Source organism: Natator depressus, chromosome 17 (assembly GCF_965152275.1).
Source record: "Natator depressus isolate rNatDep1 chromosome 17, rNatDep2.hap1, whole genome shotgun sequence".
Taxonomy (NCBI): Eukaryota; Metazoa; Chordata; order Testudines; family Cheloniidae; genus Natator; species Natator depressus.
Genome location: NC_134250.1, coordinates 6,218,779 through 6,235,698, shown reverse-complemented (window position 1 = coordinate 6,235,698; position 16,920 = coordinate 6,218,779). Strand labels below are relative to the sequence as shown.

Genomic DNA, 16,920 nt, shown 5'->3' with positions numbered 1-16,920 from the left:
AAATATCTGATGGGGGCTTTCAAAAAATACACACATTGGGAAATACACACGGTCTTCTGAACAAAAGTTTTACACATATGCTAATTGCTTTTGATGAATGTATGGTATTAATTATTCTGAACACAGTGAAGCAGCTCAAAAACATTTAGTGAGCAAAGATTATCTCTGATGTTGAAACAGGCACATCTCAAACATTCTTCAAAAGTGCATTCTGACCTTTAAGGCTACTTTCCCCATTGGATGGTGAAACAACACTCAGTTTTTAAGTTCTATTTGTAAAAAATATTACTTTCATGGGCCTTAGAAAAGAATATGTAGAACAGAATAATAGAACAGTTTGATCTATAACACTATGTGCAGTCTGTTTTCTATCAATGATTCCTAGCCAGCTTATTAAACAGATTGATACAATGAAAGAATCTAATAACAAAAACATTCACCTCCTTTATTACTTGGCATTATTTATGGCTCTTATTTTTTCAGCTACCTTTTAATGTATCAGAATCTATCCACATTAAATGTATAAAGTTTATGTACTAAAAACATTAGTTGGGTGGGGATTGGAGTTACTTTGTATTCCTTTCCTCCCGCAGTTATTGTTACTAAATTCTCTATACGAAATTTTATTAAGACAAAGAAAAGAAAAACAACATTCTGCAGTTTTTCAGTGCAGGGATCTCTTTAATGTACTTCCCTTTTACATATTCTCTTGTTATTAACCAAAATAATCACATTTATTGTAGTAGCTATTAATTGGCTGTACTGTGTTTTGTGCTTCCAAAAATCTTCAAGCTCTCGTCCTAGATCAGGAAATGCTTACATGCTGGGAAATTAAAATGTCCTCTTCTAGGACACTACCCATTTAAAATCTGTAAATATCATCAATTACTCTCCAAAGAACAAATTTGTCCTGAAGAGTTTCCTTTCTTTCTTCCTTCCTTCCTTCTTTCTGTCTTAAGGCAACTGGGTTACAATGGAGTGTTTGTCATTTTTAGATAGAAAGTTAATGAGAGTCATCAGGCCGTTTCTTCACTTATTCAAAAACGCCAGTTCTCTGCTTACACATTTACACAGCAGCATGTAGGCAGGGCTGGACCTGGCACAAGTATAGGCATGAAATGAATATAAATTCTCCCTGTCCCAGAGATTGCTCCTGCTTGGCAAGCCAAACCAGGAGCTTTAGACGAGACCATGGCATTCTCTTTCAATAGGCCTGCACAGGAACACAACATCCTTGTTCTAAGAACCAGGCTGGGTCTCTTGTATTGCAACATAAAGTACTTATAATTCCCCTGAACAAAAACTGTCAGGCATAATAAGCACATATATTTGGTAGGTGTTTTGAATCCAGAGCACCCATTGTCTAGGGGGAAACAGTAAGATCCCTCTAGAGTCTCTCAGCAAGCCTAGCAATTGATTAGACCCGCCCTGCAGATATAAATAATGGCAATTTGTAAATGGAAACAATGAACTTGTGAATAGGAAACAAACTGTAAAAAAGTGAGACATAAAACCACTGGAAACTTTTTGCTGAGTTCACCTGATTTAAAAACTACAGGCATTCAAAGCACACCCAAGAAATGTTTCCTGAACAAGGTGCTCTGAAGCAGGATGCATGCCATGTGGCTGAGATAAGTATCCTTTTATCCCTGCAAATTAAATACAAACATCAATAGTTTAATGAATTTTCATGTGACCTGCTAGAATGGAAGTTCTTGTTCCCAGCTGTCAGTTACATCTTGGGTTCCAGCCTACCACAGTGTTGCTTCTTGAATGGGCATGTTTCACTTAGTTAAGAAGAAAACCCCTTTTCTCCAGTGGATGATGGGGTTAGCCAGCCCTCATCATCGTTACACATTCCGAGCAGTTAGGGCCAAAGTATGTTGTAAATGCCATTTTGAAATTAATTTTAATATGAGTAAAGAAACTAAATAATCTGACAGGTTTCAGAGTAACAGCCGTGTTAGTCTGTATTCGCAAAAAGAAAAGGAGTACTTGTGGCACCTTAGAGACTAACCAATTTATTTGAGCATGAGCTTTCGTGAGCTACAGCTCACTTCCGATGAAGTGAGCTGTAGCTCACGAAAGCTCATGCTCAAATAAATTGGTTAGTCTCTAAGGTGCCACAAGTACTCCTTTTCTTTTTGTAAATAATCTGACTACTTTTTGTTGTTGTAACTGAAACCCTGAATATAAAGTGGAAAAGAAAATGACTTGTTTTCCAGCAATTAATTTTAGCAGCACCATTTTTCATCAGCTGTATAAGCATATGGTGGTGGAGAGGAAAGAACATGAATCAGTTCAGAGGTTTCATTGAAATATGTTGCCTATATTTGTGTCAGGATTTGAAATGCTTTTGGAGCACTTCAGATGATGATAAATTAAAAACACGTAATTAAGAAATTCAAGAATTCCAAATAAAGAGGTCACGACTGAAAAATGTTGGCAGAGTGTCCTAGAGTTTATGAGTTTCAAATATAAACCTAGGCTTGTTAAAGGGAGTCTTACCTTTAATTGTAAAAAGTCTTGGGAGAGGCAGGAAAGAGAGGGGAAACTGAATTGAATGCCGACTCGGAATGAAACAGCACTTCAAGAAAACATTGTTTTCTTGTAGACTGAAGAAAACATACACCCACATGCACATATGTCCACGCTTAACATATAGTGAAGAAGGAAAATGTGTATAGAGTCTCTTACTCCTAACTGCAGTCAGTGCTCATTTCTTAGGGTTCTGCTCTGAGTGTTTTCTCCATCTTGTGGCAAATTTTGTTTCTTTGTAACTCTTGTTTAACTTAAATAAAATTGGTATTTTCTCTCCCCGGTGTTTGCACCATGCCATGGGATGCTTCTGTGCTATACAGAAGGCTGCCAGTCCAAAAGGAACATAGAAAGTAAGATGATCAATCATACCACTAGTCACAAATAAGGAAGCTGAACAAGTTCTTGAAACTTCTCCAAAATGTCAGATGCCCATGTTAAACCCTGTATGAAGGCTGGTTTTATTTGTGCTGCTGGCACTTACACAGCCAAAAATCCAAGCTGACACTGACCTTCGCAACATTATAGGGCAATCTTCATTGAAGGATGAACTATTCTTGAACAATTTCTCCACTGTGTCAGCCACAAACAGGCTTTTCTTCAGCACCAGACATGCATGTCTTCTTGCTCCAACTCTTTTTTTCTTGAACAAACATATGTATTGTAGCCAGTGCAAGGAAAATCCCACTCACTATTTATGTCTGAGTTCCCTGTGTCCCTCTGACAATATCCCAGTGTATTGATAGCAGCATAGGATTTTATTCCAAATCCAGCTCTGTTTTCATGGATTCCCTTTTGGAGACTTAAGTTCCATAAAGCAACTGGTATTATTAAGTGACCTACACCACTAAGTCTCATTTGGGGGGGCTTTGAGATTGACTCCTCCCCTCTTCATGATTTTTGTGAAGATCTAGAGTACACCTTTTACCCACAGCACTGAAGAAACAGTGCATGTTACAACTAGCGACAAAGCATGTGCACTCAACAGAACTGGCAATGTCTGAAACTTTATCGTGCTTAAGTAGTTATCCTACTCTGAACTATGAAAGCAGTTTCTACACAGTGCATAGTGATGGAGGCTACCCATAGAAAGGGGTCATTGCTCTCCTCCATCCTTGCACGTTATATGAAACTGGATGTAATTCTCAAGGTGCAAATAGACCTCTAAGACTTGAGAATGGCCTTGATCCTGCAAATATTTATACAGTTTCTTCAAGGTTGTTGCTCTCTAGTGCAAGTGGGAGCATAGGACACATGTAGATTGAAGTAAGGTTAAGTGCTAGGCATAATCCTCCATGCTGAGTGATTTTTGTTTAACAATACAGTGAACAAAAATGAATAGAATGACATGCTTACACTACAGTTTCAACAGAAGTTAAAGAGAAACTTAGATCCTTAAACAGGCTCTTGTGCAGAGAGTCACGCTGGAAAGTGAATCCATGTAAACTGAATTTTCCAGATGGACTAGGGCCTTATTAGGTTTTTCTTTGAATACAGGTGTGAGTGAGAGTAATATAAAAATCCTAGTAGGGGCATGGGCTTCATGCAAAAACAAACCCACTCAGTTTGATTCAGAAAGGATAAAAGCAAAACAGAAAAGATAACATTGTAGAGAGTCGTATAAATTAAATAGAACCCAAACATAAAATCTAACAATACCGATTAGACGGTGTCTGCCTAGAGGATTTTGCCATCTCTCTTCCCTGTATTTTGATGGTTCTATAGATCATTGAGATAATTCTGACATTTTCTTTTATAATTTAAAGAACTCCCTTCTCTGCATTCAAATTCCAGTGACGTTTGTTTCATGGTCAGAACTCTGAAAGGAAAGCTTAGGCATCCCGTTAGCATCAGATTCCTTCTGTTTACTTTTTTGTTTTGTGGACACACATTGATTTATTTGACTGTAACCCCTGGACAATGCAGCAAGGCATCTGCTGACTGACTGTTTGAATCCCTTCAGACACCATGAAACACACCCCTCCCTTTCACCTCTTTGACGGCAACAGAAAAGCTTGGATGCACTGCAAAAGATTTGGTGACACCAATCAAACTGTTTTCAGTTGAACACAGCCCAGTAACAACCCCAACAATAAAGACAACATGAAAGAATGATGCTGAGATCAGACACAGGAAAGACAACAGTTAACCTCTCTACCCTGACTGTAAGGCTCTCTTAGTAAGAATGTGCTGCTCTATTTTAGCATCTAACAATAAGATTTATAATTAATATCCTATTTGGACAGCGTTTTCCATATTATCCTTATTAGCCCATTGACCTAACAGTCCTTTATATAAAAAACACAATAGTATTATATAGTAATAATCCTACATACTGTCGTTACATCAATTGTAAAATGTAGCATTATGGTTTATTACTGCAAAATACTCCAGTGTATTATCATAAGGCTTTACTGTTGAACAGAGTGGAGCTGTTTCTGTTGGTTTGGAGTTGGTTCAGAGAAGTTTAAAAACTACCTTCAGTCTAATCAGTTTTCTGTTCTGTCAAAGTGTCAAAGTAGATTTATCCAAAATGTTGTATTGTCTACAGCAGAGACTCGTTAAATCATCACACAACTTTCATCTCTGTATTCTCGTTTCTGCATTGTGGTCAAACCGGCAGGCAAAAACATTTCCTAACTGCTAAAAACAGCTGGCCTAATCTGTAATGGTTTTGGTTTGGTGGCCAATTCTAGTTCATTGCACTGTTATAACATACACATTAGATTAGCAATTGTCTTTGAAACGGCTGTAATTCAGCATTTCTTCATGAGGGATCATGGTGTTTTTCATAAATAATTTTTCTTTTCTTTTACTGTTTAAGGAATAACAGCACTGTAGATGTGCAGTTGTTTTATGAGGCAGTAATCTGGTTCCTATGAGGATAAACCATGAGGCCAAAAGCAGAGTAGTTTATCTCCAAGGAAGCCAGTTATTGCTGAGAAAATCACTACAAAACATCAGTTATCATCATTATAACACAGGTTATTAAAATGATAATGGTCTAAACTGTTAAGTGTCAAAGATATTGGCAAGACAGTGAAGAAAAACGAGTTCTTTTGTACAAGTAGGCCGTTGAGCCAAAAGTAATAAATTGGACAACTCTCCTTTGCAATTAGTTTATATCCTTTTAATAAATGTTTATTTGAAAAATCTAAAGCCCAAACCTGCAAATGTTTATGTACATCAGTGACTTACACATGTGAGCGCTCATTGAGTTCAATGAGGCTACTTATGTGAATTAAACTATTCTCAAGAATAAGCGTTTGCAGGATTGGCTCCTGAATTATTAAATATAGGGAGAAATTAAAAAGCATGGAGTTGTATTAGATGTCATTGCTGAGTAATGATATCTGTTCTTTAACAGTATAGAACAGTCTAATTTGCAGAACAGTAATCCTGCAGCAGGTCTGACTTCTAACCACCTGAGAAGTTACACTTGTTAACACATGCTCAGAAATTTGGAAAATAGCCTATATTAAGTGAATCAAAGTCTGGCTTGGCCATCTCTTACTGAATTGAACAACAACAGCAAAAATGTGGTAAAATGGAGACATGGAAATTGGGAGTGTGAGGGAATTATGTTGTTAGAAATATGTTTGTTTAACTCCTTGTAATTCCATTAAATATAGAGGAGACATCCAAAGTCTTGTGTCTTTTTCCTGTCACACGACCCCAGTGAAGTACATTCTGGTGAAAAATCTTCAACGCTCCAAAATGTTCAACAAAGCAGCCTGCCCATTGCATTTGGAAAGGTGCAAAAAAATAGGCTCTGGTCCAGGACAGCACTTAAATGCATTGCTGAACCAGGGCCTTTCTAAATATGGACCCAGTCCTGCTCATGAAGTAAATGACAACATTCCCGTTGACTTCAGTGGCAGCAAAATCAGACTTTTGTTACGTAGTTAGTGACAACCAAAATAACAAAACCACGTGCATCCTTAACTCACTCCTTTGTTTCTGAACATCAGCCTATGGGATAAAGAAAATTCCTGTTCTGAGACACCTTTGACATTGGGACCGCAGAGTAAATTAAAGATGGAACAGTTGCCTTAACTTTGAATTTAGTTGCTTTTGTTTTACATCAGGCTCATAACACTATTTTGTCATGTTTTTTTAAAAAATGTATTTAAAGGTATTCAGAGGAGAGGGCCATGCTGCAATAATCATAGAGCTGGTTTTGAGTGATGCAAAAGTTAATTGAGCTATTAGTGCATAATATGTCAGGCCGAAGGCACATTTTAAACATATTTTAAAATAGTACATATCACTCAAATTGGTTTTAATAAAATGTTACACATACAGTGGTAAACAGTTAAACACACTGCATTGGTGCAAACCAATTCTCTGTACTTAAGAGGTTTATTCAATTAACAGTTTAGACTTTCATTATATTTTGCCATTTGGCACAGAGGATTCTCATGCATTTAATAGTTTTATGCATTTAACCGCTAGTCCTTTAAGTGGACTCTACTGGATACGGCTCTGCCATTTTCTTAACCAGGGGAGAAAAAAAACCCAATCAGAACAGACAATGATACATGACACGTGTCACTGTTGTTTGTATCTTCCTGACCTCCTGGATCTGCCTGTTTGAATGTTGCTGTTCTCTAATCCTGTGACAGCTGTTGTAGATGTCCTTCCAACCAGTTTTAAGTAGTAGGGCAGGTGGCAGAAGGTTCAGGTAGCCCTTTCATATTCTGGGTTACAGAATAGTTCAGAGTGGCAAGCTACTTTCATCAGGGCAGAAACTTAAATGAAAATTCTTTAACCCAAAGACCCCTGATCACTTTCAATACTCTAAATTAATCCAACTTAATTTGTTAAAACAAGCATCATCTTCTTAACCCCTAAGGTTATATCATTTTGTGCTGGGGGGGGGGAAAAAGCAAAGCCAAAACATTGTGTATATTAGACACCTGGCAAAATCTTTTATTCATTCAGCGCACAGGATTAAGTACAAATATGTATTTTACAAAAAGTTCATATCTTTATTCCCTTCTTAAATTCCCTCAGTCTAGGCATACACTGACTTTATCTCCCAACACTGTAGGTACTTTCTGGCCTCATAATTCTGTATTATCCAGGAACAGAGAGCTGTTCTGGTTCTGGGAGTTACTTGCATACAGTTTACTGTTCTCAGGGAGCTGTGATTCAAGCCAAGAATTTAAACCACTTCGGTACTGAGTTTGCAGGTCCCAAGTGTGCTGAATGTAGGAGCTGCTTCTACCAGCTGAAGTGGTGGGTTCTAATTGGATTCTGATAATGGTTGCCGACACAAAGGAATCCAATAACAAAACAATAAATAACCATGCAATTCAAAAAGTATTCAGAAGTGTTGTAGTAAACTGGTTCCTATCTCCTCCCAGCATACGCTATTCTTCAAAGTCACTAGAAGTTATTTGTATCCTGTGGGGAAGAATATGGCACCCGCTCCTTTTTAGCTTTTCAGAATGCAATCATTTAAACAGTATGTTAAATTGTAAAACTTATTGTTCTAACAATCCAGAAGTTGAGACTGGCTTCTATCCTGTTCTTCTATTTAAATCCAAGGACAGTAGAGGCTGGGTGCTCCTGGTGGGGTATCCTTCAAAATCACTTGCCCTTTGGATGTGATGAAGCTGGGGTCTGTTGATCCTAAAGTCAACTTGCCAGCCCAATTTATGTATTCAGGTTTTTGCCTGTGGCACTTAGATACTGTGATGATAAGCACCACATAAGAACCTGGAGAGATGCAGTGAGTTGTGAATGAGGAGTTAATTTGTTTGATACTTGTCAACTAGCTAATTTGAAGTTTTTATCTTATATGCATCTATTAGTGAAGCTCCAAAAATCCTGGCTACAAACGCCCCTGAACTTATTTGGGAGCAGTGCAATATTTGCTTCACAGCTGATCCTTTATCTATATTGGACTGCACCAAATCCTTAGATCAAAACATGTCCAGACTTTGGGAACATTCAGATCAGGAACTCTCAATTACGGTTGACCTCATTTTCTGAGGTGTTGAATGCTTACAACTTCCATTAGTTCCCAAATCAGGCCCAATACATGCTCCAGAGATATCACAATGGGGACCCTTTTATAAATAATAAAGAAAGAAACTAGTAAAATCCACTTTTGTAAAGAATTTCTATAGTCTCCCACTGTTGTTTTCAATTTCAGTGCTCCTATTAGTAATAATATATATAATCATTTTACATGTGCCTAATTAAAAGACATGGGAATCTGAGTAATTTTCTAAGCTATATTTGGTCTGCTTCATAAAATGTATCTAGCTGAAATTGATACATAAGAGACTTTCACTTGAAAAGGATTTGTGCAATGTTTCAGAAACAGAAACTGAGTAAGTTACACTCTGGCCAGCCAAGTGGCCTGCTATCTACTTCAGACCCTAGCTAGGAAAGTTATTGAATTTTTAGGTCAAATCTAGGTATGAAGTTGGGTGAGAGAACCTTTTTATTTGAGACTTTTTCCTTCAGAAATGTGCTTGTGTGCATTTTTTACTGAGGAGCTGAGAACAAACTGAAATGATAAATCTGACGTCTGTAAGTTCTATGTATTTCAGTAGTAGTTTTCCTTACTGCATTTTGCAGGTCACTCACTATTAAAACAAGGAAACATATATTGCAATTCTTTAAGAATTATATTCTTGGAGCTGGTGATAGTTTTATCTACTTTGCCCTTGATCTCCCACGCCATTTTCTGTGTTAGCATATTCTACTAAAATTACAGCATAAAGATACATTCGGTACATTTAGCAACACTGGGGGAGGTATGTTCTATGCATGTTTAGCAAACTGTGTAGTTTGCCATAAACATTCCACTTCTTCACTGTAACAGCAGCGTTATGTCAAGCATTGCTTTATAGTAGGGTCATCTTCTACGGATGTACTATTTCCAGCCAAATATGACCACCTGCAAGTTTGCGCTGGTGTTAGCAGTTTCATCTCCCATTATTTGAATCCAGCTGGCTTTCCTTTGAAGTTAGTTCCATAATGTTAAATGTTAACTATGATTTCTTTTGGCCAAAAACAGATAGTGCATTCTTTCTTCTCTGTATGATAATAGCCACAAATGTGCTGGCTACGTTCTGTCTAACCCACCTCTGTGAATAGTTTCTTTACTAAAGAAAAAATGGAAATTCTGCCTCCATAATAAAGAATGGACTTAAGCTGCAGACGTTCAGATTGGAACAGAACTCTGAGTAGATTCTACACACCCCAGAGGTCAGAAGTGTTCAAATATAGGGATTCAGAATAAACATAGGAGCCTCTTGCAAAAATTATATCCAGGTTTAAATTTTGAAAAACCCCAAAGTTCAGGGTTTTATTCAGTCTATGGTTTTGGTTCAGACCCATGTAGGCAAGTGTGTTGGGGTTTTTTCAGCCATCACAATATTTTTCTAAACATATTTCAGTGCTTATCCTTGCATTAAGAACAATAGGAATACAAGAGGAGCCTTCTGACCATTTGAACTTGAAATCCCCAGAGAGCTTTTTATTCTAATAAAACAGCAAAATATTGGATACATGACACCCCCTACATCAACCTCTATCATATTAAGGAAACCTTAGAACTCTGGTCTGCAGTCTGGCCTGATACATTACAATTCAGCTGGGATCAGTATAAGGAATAATTGCATCTATTTACTTATTCCACTGTCAGAATGTTGACACTAGTTTTTCATATTGTCTCTGTCACTAAGAACCATAATTAAATAACATGTCAAATGTATTGATCATACATTTATAAATTTGTTTGATATATCATAGAGGCCTTTTGTTATTAGAAGATATCACAAGATTAAAATAAAAGTTTGTCAAACCATCTAGCTCACTCTGCAAGAGAGTTTTTTCCCTGATTAACCACAAAATTTTGATGGCTTGATAGCATTTTGACGTTAAATAAAGTAATTTCTTCATTTTTTTTTCAAGTTCAATATAGCATCTACTTTAGACCAAACTCATACTGGATATATACAATTATATCAGACTGTAAAATGACACAATTTATTGTATTTCTGATTTTTCCGTTTCCAATTTCTAAACTTAAAAGGCCCTATCTTCTCACAAAGAAGATCCCATTTTGGGGGTATTCTGTACAAAGAATAAAAAGGATCTTTTTAAAAAACATCTTTGTGACCATACCTCACTTCCCCTTCACATAGTCACACACACAAAATAGTGCATGGCAATTGGTGTCTGTTTTAATGATACCATGAGTGTCCTTCCTAGAGCCCCAGTCCCCAAACACCCTCTCACATTTGGGAAAAGCAGAGAATCTTATGAAACTGACAGGGCTGAAAAAAATCAATATCACATATGTCTAAATGATACCTTCTCTTCCAGATCAATTATAATTTGAAAAGAATCATATTGCCTATGTGTGGAGCATGCTATTTCAAGCTATAAGTGCTATAAATATGAAAAAGGATAAATATAAATAATCATTTGTAGTCCCTTTTTGATGTATTTTCTCTGTTTTCTGTAAGAACATAAGCTAGGAAGATTTTACTCAGATTTGGTGGCAGAACACATGCATTAAGATTAAATTTCTTTTTAAAATTTGCATTCTTTGTATTGTATGTTTCCTAAATGGGGCAAGAGGGTTTCTTCTCTTAGCCATCAGTATGTCTTAGTATTAAAATCTAAAGTAACAGACCTTCATTCTAATGAGCTTTGTAAATCTGACCTAAAAAGTGTCGCCTAGAGTCTTTGAAATGAGTTTCCTACAACTTCCTCTGATCTGATTGTGTGTTTTAGGGGAGGTTAAATGGGTTAAGATTCTTAGCTGTCCTAAAGCCATTGGAGTGATTCCTTATTAATCTTTTTCACCCCCTAAGACATCATCTACAGATCTAGGCGGATTTAGTAGATAAGATAACATAGTCAGCCCTGCCATAACTATCCACACAGCTTCTGAAAGGACAAAAGGGTGACAAAAATATAAAGAAATCCTTGTAAAATTTGATTCTTGAAATTAGTTTCCACTGTTTCCATCACCCATTCCCAGCTCTTAGCTGTTGAGTGAGACAGGTTCAGTCGTCATCGGATGATAGTGCATGTAGCTTGTGACCTTCATTTCAAAAGAAGTTTGTTGTGCTCTGTGTCCGATGGTAATACTTGTGAGCACAAGACACCGTCTCCAATTAGCCCTATTACAGATGATCACCAAAAAGGCCTTGTTTTCACAGTACAGCTACAGTTAATAACAGCTGCCCTTCCCTGGGTCATATAGTCATTCCCCCCAACAGCTTTTCCTGTTGCCGTCTTGTTCCCCCACAATTGGTAAACCTGTTAACTCCTGGAATGAGCAGTAACACCGATGTGTAAACATCCTGGAGCGTTAGCTCAGGGAGAGAAATTTCCTTTCCAGCACTGAATACCAAAAAAGTAAAAATCCAGAGATACTTACATTCATCTAGATGATTAATGCTTCTGTCTTTTAGACATTCTTTGGCACACTGTTACTGTTCAGGGTCTTTGCTTCTGGTGGGAAGGTCATATAACTGTTGTTAGGGTACCAGCTTTTCACCATAAGAGTTCTTTTTTTTTTTTTTTTTAAGAAGAATCCAGTTATCCTTTCACTTTAACAAACCATTTTACATAATTCCCTTTTTCTCCCTTCAGGCGGTGTGTTTGTACTGCTGCAGTGGCAGTGGGGGAAATCAGTATTTCCTGTTCAAGCTTCCTATTCTTTTATAGGCCTTATTTGTTCATAACCATTTGCTCTGGATTGAAAGTTTGGTATGTGCGGTCTCAGCCTAGAAATAATTTTATAAACGTATGTCTGTACAGTGCTTGACACAATGGGGACCTCTTCCTGGGTGAGGACTTGAAGTGGCATTGTAATACAAGTGATAAATAAAAACACATTTCAAAGATCAGCTGCCATTTAAAAATATCAGAAGTTTGCCAATCTCCTATATTATTTGTGCTTGTGAAAATACAGAATGACTTGCAGTTAAGAATGAAATTTTGCAAGAAGTGAACTTAAATATTTAAGCCCTGCTGACTTTCATAATTTGAAAGCAAAAAAAAAAAAAAGAATTGAAACATAGAACTATTTAAAAAGAATTTTCACTAGGATTTTAGAGTGCTTACCCAAGGCATTGAATTGCCTGTTTACTTAAGTGTTTTCTAACCATTCTGCAGTTGCTACTGTAGTCTTGCATGAGCCTTGTGATCCCATTACAGTCTTTTAGTTTAAATAGAAATAAATTTAAAAATTTAAAAATATTGAGTGGCTTCTTCAAACCTGGACCTCTTCAATAAGTAATCAAAGTGTCTAGCTTTCCATGTGTTTTAATATTGGTTAAAATGTACAGACCACACCCTGCAAACACTAACCATAGGTCTTAGCATTTACTGCCATGAATAAACCCATTGGTTTCTCACAAAAGTAGACATGGTGGCCCCAATTCAGGAATGCACTTAAACATGTGCTTAAGTCTATCCATATACAAGAAAGCACTTAAGCACGTGCTTCAGCCTCACGTGTGCTTAGGTCCCCATTGACTTCAACTTAAGCAAATGCTTAAATGCCATGAAAGCTTATGCTCAAATAAATTGGTTAGTCTCTAAGGTGCCACAAGTACTCCTTTTCTTTTTCTGAATAGGAATGTTTTCCTGAATCACTGTCTATGCCTGATCAGTGCTTGCAGAATAGGGCTCTAAGAAATGAATGTAAATATGTTTACGTAAAATAAGGTTCTTATAAGGGCAAGAGTGTGAATTAATCATTATAGCAGGGAATCAGGACTCCTGATTTCTTTTCCTGGATCTTCAACAGTCTCAATCTATATCCTAGGGCAAGTCATTTAACTTCTCTGCACCTGTTTGCCCATCTGTAAAATGGGACTAATAATAAAAATACTTGCGTATCACACCAGAGATTGCCAGGATTAATTAATGTCTATAAAGCAGTTTGAGGTCCTTGGGTGGAAGTCACTCTGCAAGTGTGTAGTATAATGTGTAATGATGTACATTATATAATTAATAGAAAGCTCCTCCAAGAAGTGCTCAGCTGGCATTCTTCCTCTTTAGTAATATTTAAAGGGAAGCAATTAAGTTATACTATTATTTGAAAAGCAATTAGATCTATTTATGGCTAAACATAAAAAAATTCCCCATTTTTTTGCATTTGCAAGGAAAAATTACGACTCATTGTGAGCTCTGCCTAATAAAAGCGTCCTGCTCCCATAATTCTCCTGCTGGCATTTTTGACACCAGCACGCTGGAGATTTTTGTCTCCACAGAGAACTACTCTGGAGTCTCGAGATGTTTCAGTCAGGATCTGGAAGTGCTGTGGAATGTGCAGTTTAGCAAAATATACATTGGAGGCAGTTTAGGTATTCAGCCTCAGAAGCATATTTGTGTGTGTGTGTGTGTGTGTGTCTCTTAATTACTTATAATCTGACTTTTCTTTCTAATTGAGGCTCCCAGCATCTGTCTAGCTACCAATACTCTTAACTACTAATTTACATTGCAGTTGGCACCTGACCTTACATGACACATGTAAGACTCTTAGACAGATAATCCTGGCTTCTTCTTGAGAATTATGTCGCCATTGAGGGGTCAGTGGTGTGAGACAGCACAGCTTGAGGTGCGAAGTGCAGCAGTGGCTAACACACTTTACCTAGCTGAGAATGGGAATCCCTTAAATGGCTGATCCAGGGTTTTAAATAGAGAGGCCTCCTGCTTTTGTCCTGGGAAGGCGTTTCTTTGCCTGTCACTTACAGGCCTTTAAGCAGCATGTCTGTGTTAGTTAATTCTCGAACATCAGCAGACACATTTCACACTAAATTCCACCCTGTGGGGCTGTGTCTAATTGGACAAATTTGAGCAGCAGGCAGAAAAGCCACCACAGCATGGAGCATTGATATATGGACACATCTTAAAGATACAGTACCTCCGTTTTTCCTTTTAGTGAGTGCCAGCCTAAAATTTGAAACAGAGCAGGCCATAAGAAAGAAGTTTAATACCCATAGCAATAGGATTACTTTGGTGATATTGATTTTTATATAGAAGTGAACATCCAATTCCTTTTTAAATAGGCACATTCCTATCCCCATGTTAGTTGTGCTAATGTAGAACACATTCTTAAGAAAGAGGAAAGTGTTTGCAACTTTTCAGTGTGTCAAGGTAATGTTTAGTCTATCTTAAACCCTTTAAATTAGAGGCTTGTGCAGCTTTAAACTGCACAGCTGTGCTCCACATTATAATTTCTCTGTGAGTTTCCTGCAATATCTCAAAAAGTGGAGTGGAGCCAGTGAGGCATTATCGTTAGCGAAAAGCCTAAAAACTTCAGAATATTGGCAATGGAAGCAAAGTGAGGGGTTGTCTCTTTTCTATTTTATGTTTCTTAAGTATAATAAATGTCAGATGATTTGAGTAGCATTTTTTTTTTTAAGTAAGTGAATTTGGGACTCATGAAAGGGTGTCTGATTGACAATACTGCAAACAGAATTTCTCTCCTTATCCACAAAAAGAAAAGGAGTACTAGTGGCACCTTAGAGACTAACCAATTTATCCAGGAAACAGGCACGGTTCTCAAAGTGGTCCATTCTACCTCAGCCTTGACCAGGAGAAACCACCTCTTAGAGATGAGAGGATGGACTTCAATCCTTGTTCATATTCAGTTCTTAGTCTCTTTACTGAGACCACCAACAAAAGAGCCAATTAGTCCCAGCTGTGATAGTGGGGTTTACGTTTGGGAATGTTGGGGGTTGGTATTTTTGATACTTTCACTAGGAACTGGACTGAGGTCACCAGCTCATTCTTCATAAACCATTGAATGGCCATTAGATGTTAATGACTTTCCATCATTACCAATCTGGGCTGGATTTAAACTCCTGACCTGGATGTGAGAAACTCCATATACCCATGAAAAATCTAAATCTTAAGTATGTTGTTTTGAACCTGTCAGGTAGAGGATATTTAATGTAACTTACAAGATGTCAAAGCAGTGATATAAGTGATAGATAGAGTATGTGGGCTTGTTTTAGTGTTTGCAGTATTGTAGCTGTGTTGGTCCCAGGATATGAGAGAGAGAAGGTGAAGGAGATAGTATCTTTTATTGAACCAGTTTCTGTTGGTGAAAGAGACATGCTTTTGTGCTTACACAGAGCACTTCTTCAGTTCAAAAGCTTGACTCTTTCACCAACAGAAGTTAGTCCAGTAACAGGTATTATCTCACCCGACTTCTATAAGTGGCACTGGTATCTAATACTGGTTGCTCACTCTGGTGATCTTAATAACACTTTCAGGAACCATACCTATAGATTGTATATTTCATACACAACAGTTATCATAAAAAAATATCATGTTGAGTGAGAAAGAGAAGTGAGGCCGTGTTTATACAGTTTCCCAACAGATGGCTCTCATGACAGGTATTTACATTTTAGGTCACTTTGGCTTTTGTGTCCATGCTTACCTGAGTCTAAAATCTCTGTCTGAATCCCAGATTTCAGTGGACTTCTCAAGCACAGTAAGGTGCAGAAAGAAAACTAATAAAAAAAAAGTCATTCAGTGGCTTTGGAAGGATATTGTCAGAGTTTTGTGCTAATGCTATCATACATTGAAGCTCAAGGATTGAACAGAGACAGTAACATTTTAGCCCACTGATTAATTTCAGTAACCTTCCCTGTAGGCAGGTGTGGTACATTAAAAAGTTTGTTGTGCTTCTTTTCCATTTAGGTCCATTAAAAGTCTTGGGTTTTGATCTCGGGGGGGGGGAGCGGTAGCTAGGTTGTTTTTAACTTTCGTGGATTATAGGAACGGAAAGACCTACTGTGGCATTAGAAATCACAATGTGGTAAGCAATGGTGCACAAGTAAGTAAATCACCTATAATGTTATCCACAATGTAGTCACCTCCATAGTGTAATACTGTTAAGACCTCTATTTCAGCTAGTGCAGTATGAGGGCTTCCCATTAGTTATCCGATGTTGTTCTCCCATGGAACCTATTACATCTGTGCTTCACAGACTGCAGTGATTTCCAGCCCATTTCTGGTGCAATTCATGGTATTGTTTTTGATCTGTAAAGTGCTGTAGAACCAGAATATCTAGGAGACCATCTCTGTCTTCATGCTCCCTCCTGAGCTCTCACTGATGTAGGACCCTGATTTTCATATGTACTTAACATTATGCACAAAAATAGTCCAATTCACTGGTCTTTCCAGGATCAGAGCCTAGATTAGTATGTCTAAGGACAGAGCATCCTTGGTGAAAGCCCCTGAACTGTATGACTCACCTGCCTTTTTGGTCCAACAGAACTGGAGTTTGCTTATCTTATTGCAAGGCTCTTGGCACTGGGGATCGCTTGCTAGAAGTGGTGGCTTCAGGGGGATTATTTAGTTCCCAGTAATTGATGTTGTGTT

General features: G+C 37.6%; 1 protein-coding gene and 1 long non-coding RNA gene across 10 annotated transcripts in view; one reads left to right on the top strand and one right to left on the bottom strand.

Moving 5' to 3' along the window:
• Positions 1-12,471, bottom strand: part of LOC142000533 (uncharacterized) — a 69,436-nt gene extending 56,965 nt beyond the window's left edge. The window contains exon 1 of the long non-coding RNA XR_012642269.1: positions 11,954-12,471. This is a non-coding gene — a long non-coding RNA (uncharacterized LOC142000533). The remainder of the gene's footprint in view (positions 1-11,953) is intronic.
• The window catches only part of BCAS3 (BCAS3 microtubule associated cell migration factor), a 489,647-nt gene that overhangs the window by 406,965 nt on the left and 65,762 nt on the right, over positions 1-16,920 (top strand). The gene's annotated exons all lie outside the window — the stretch shown is intronic.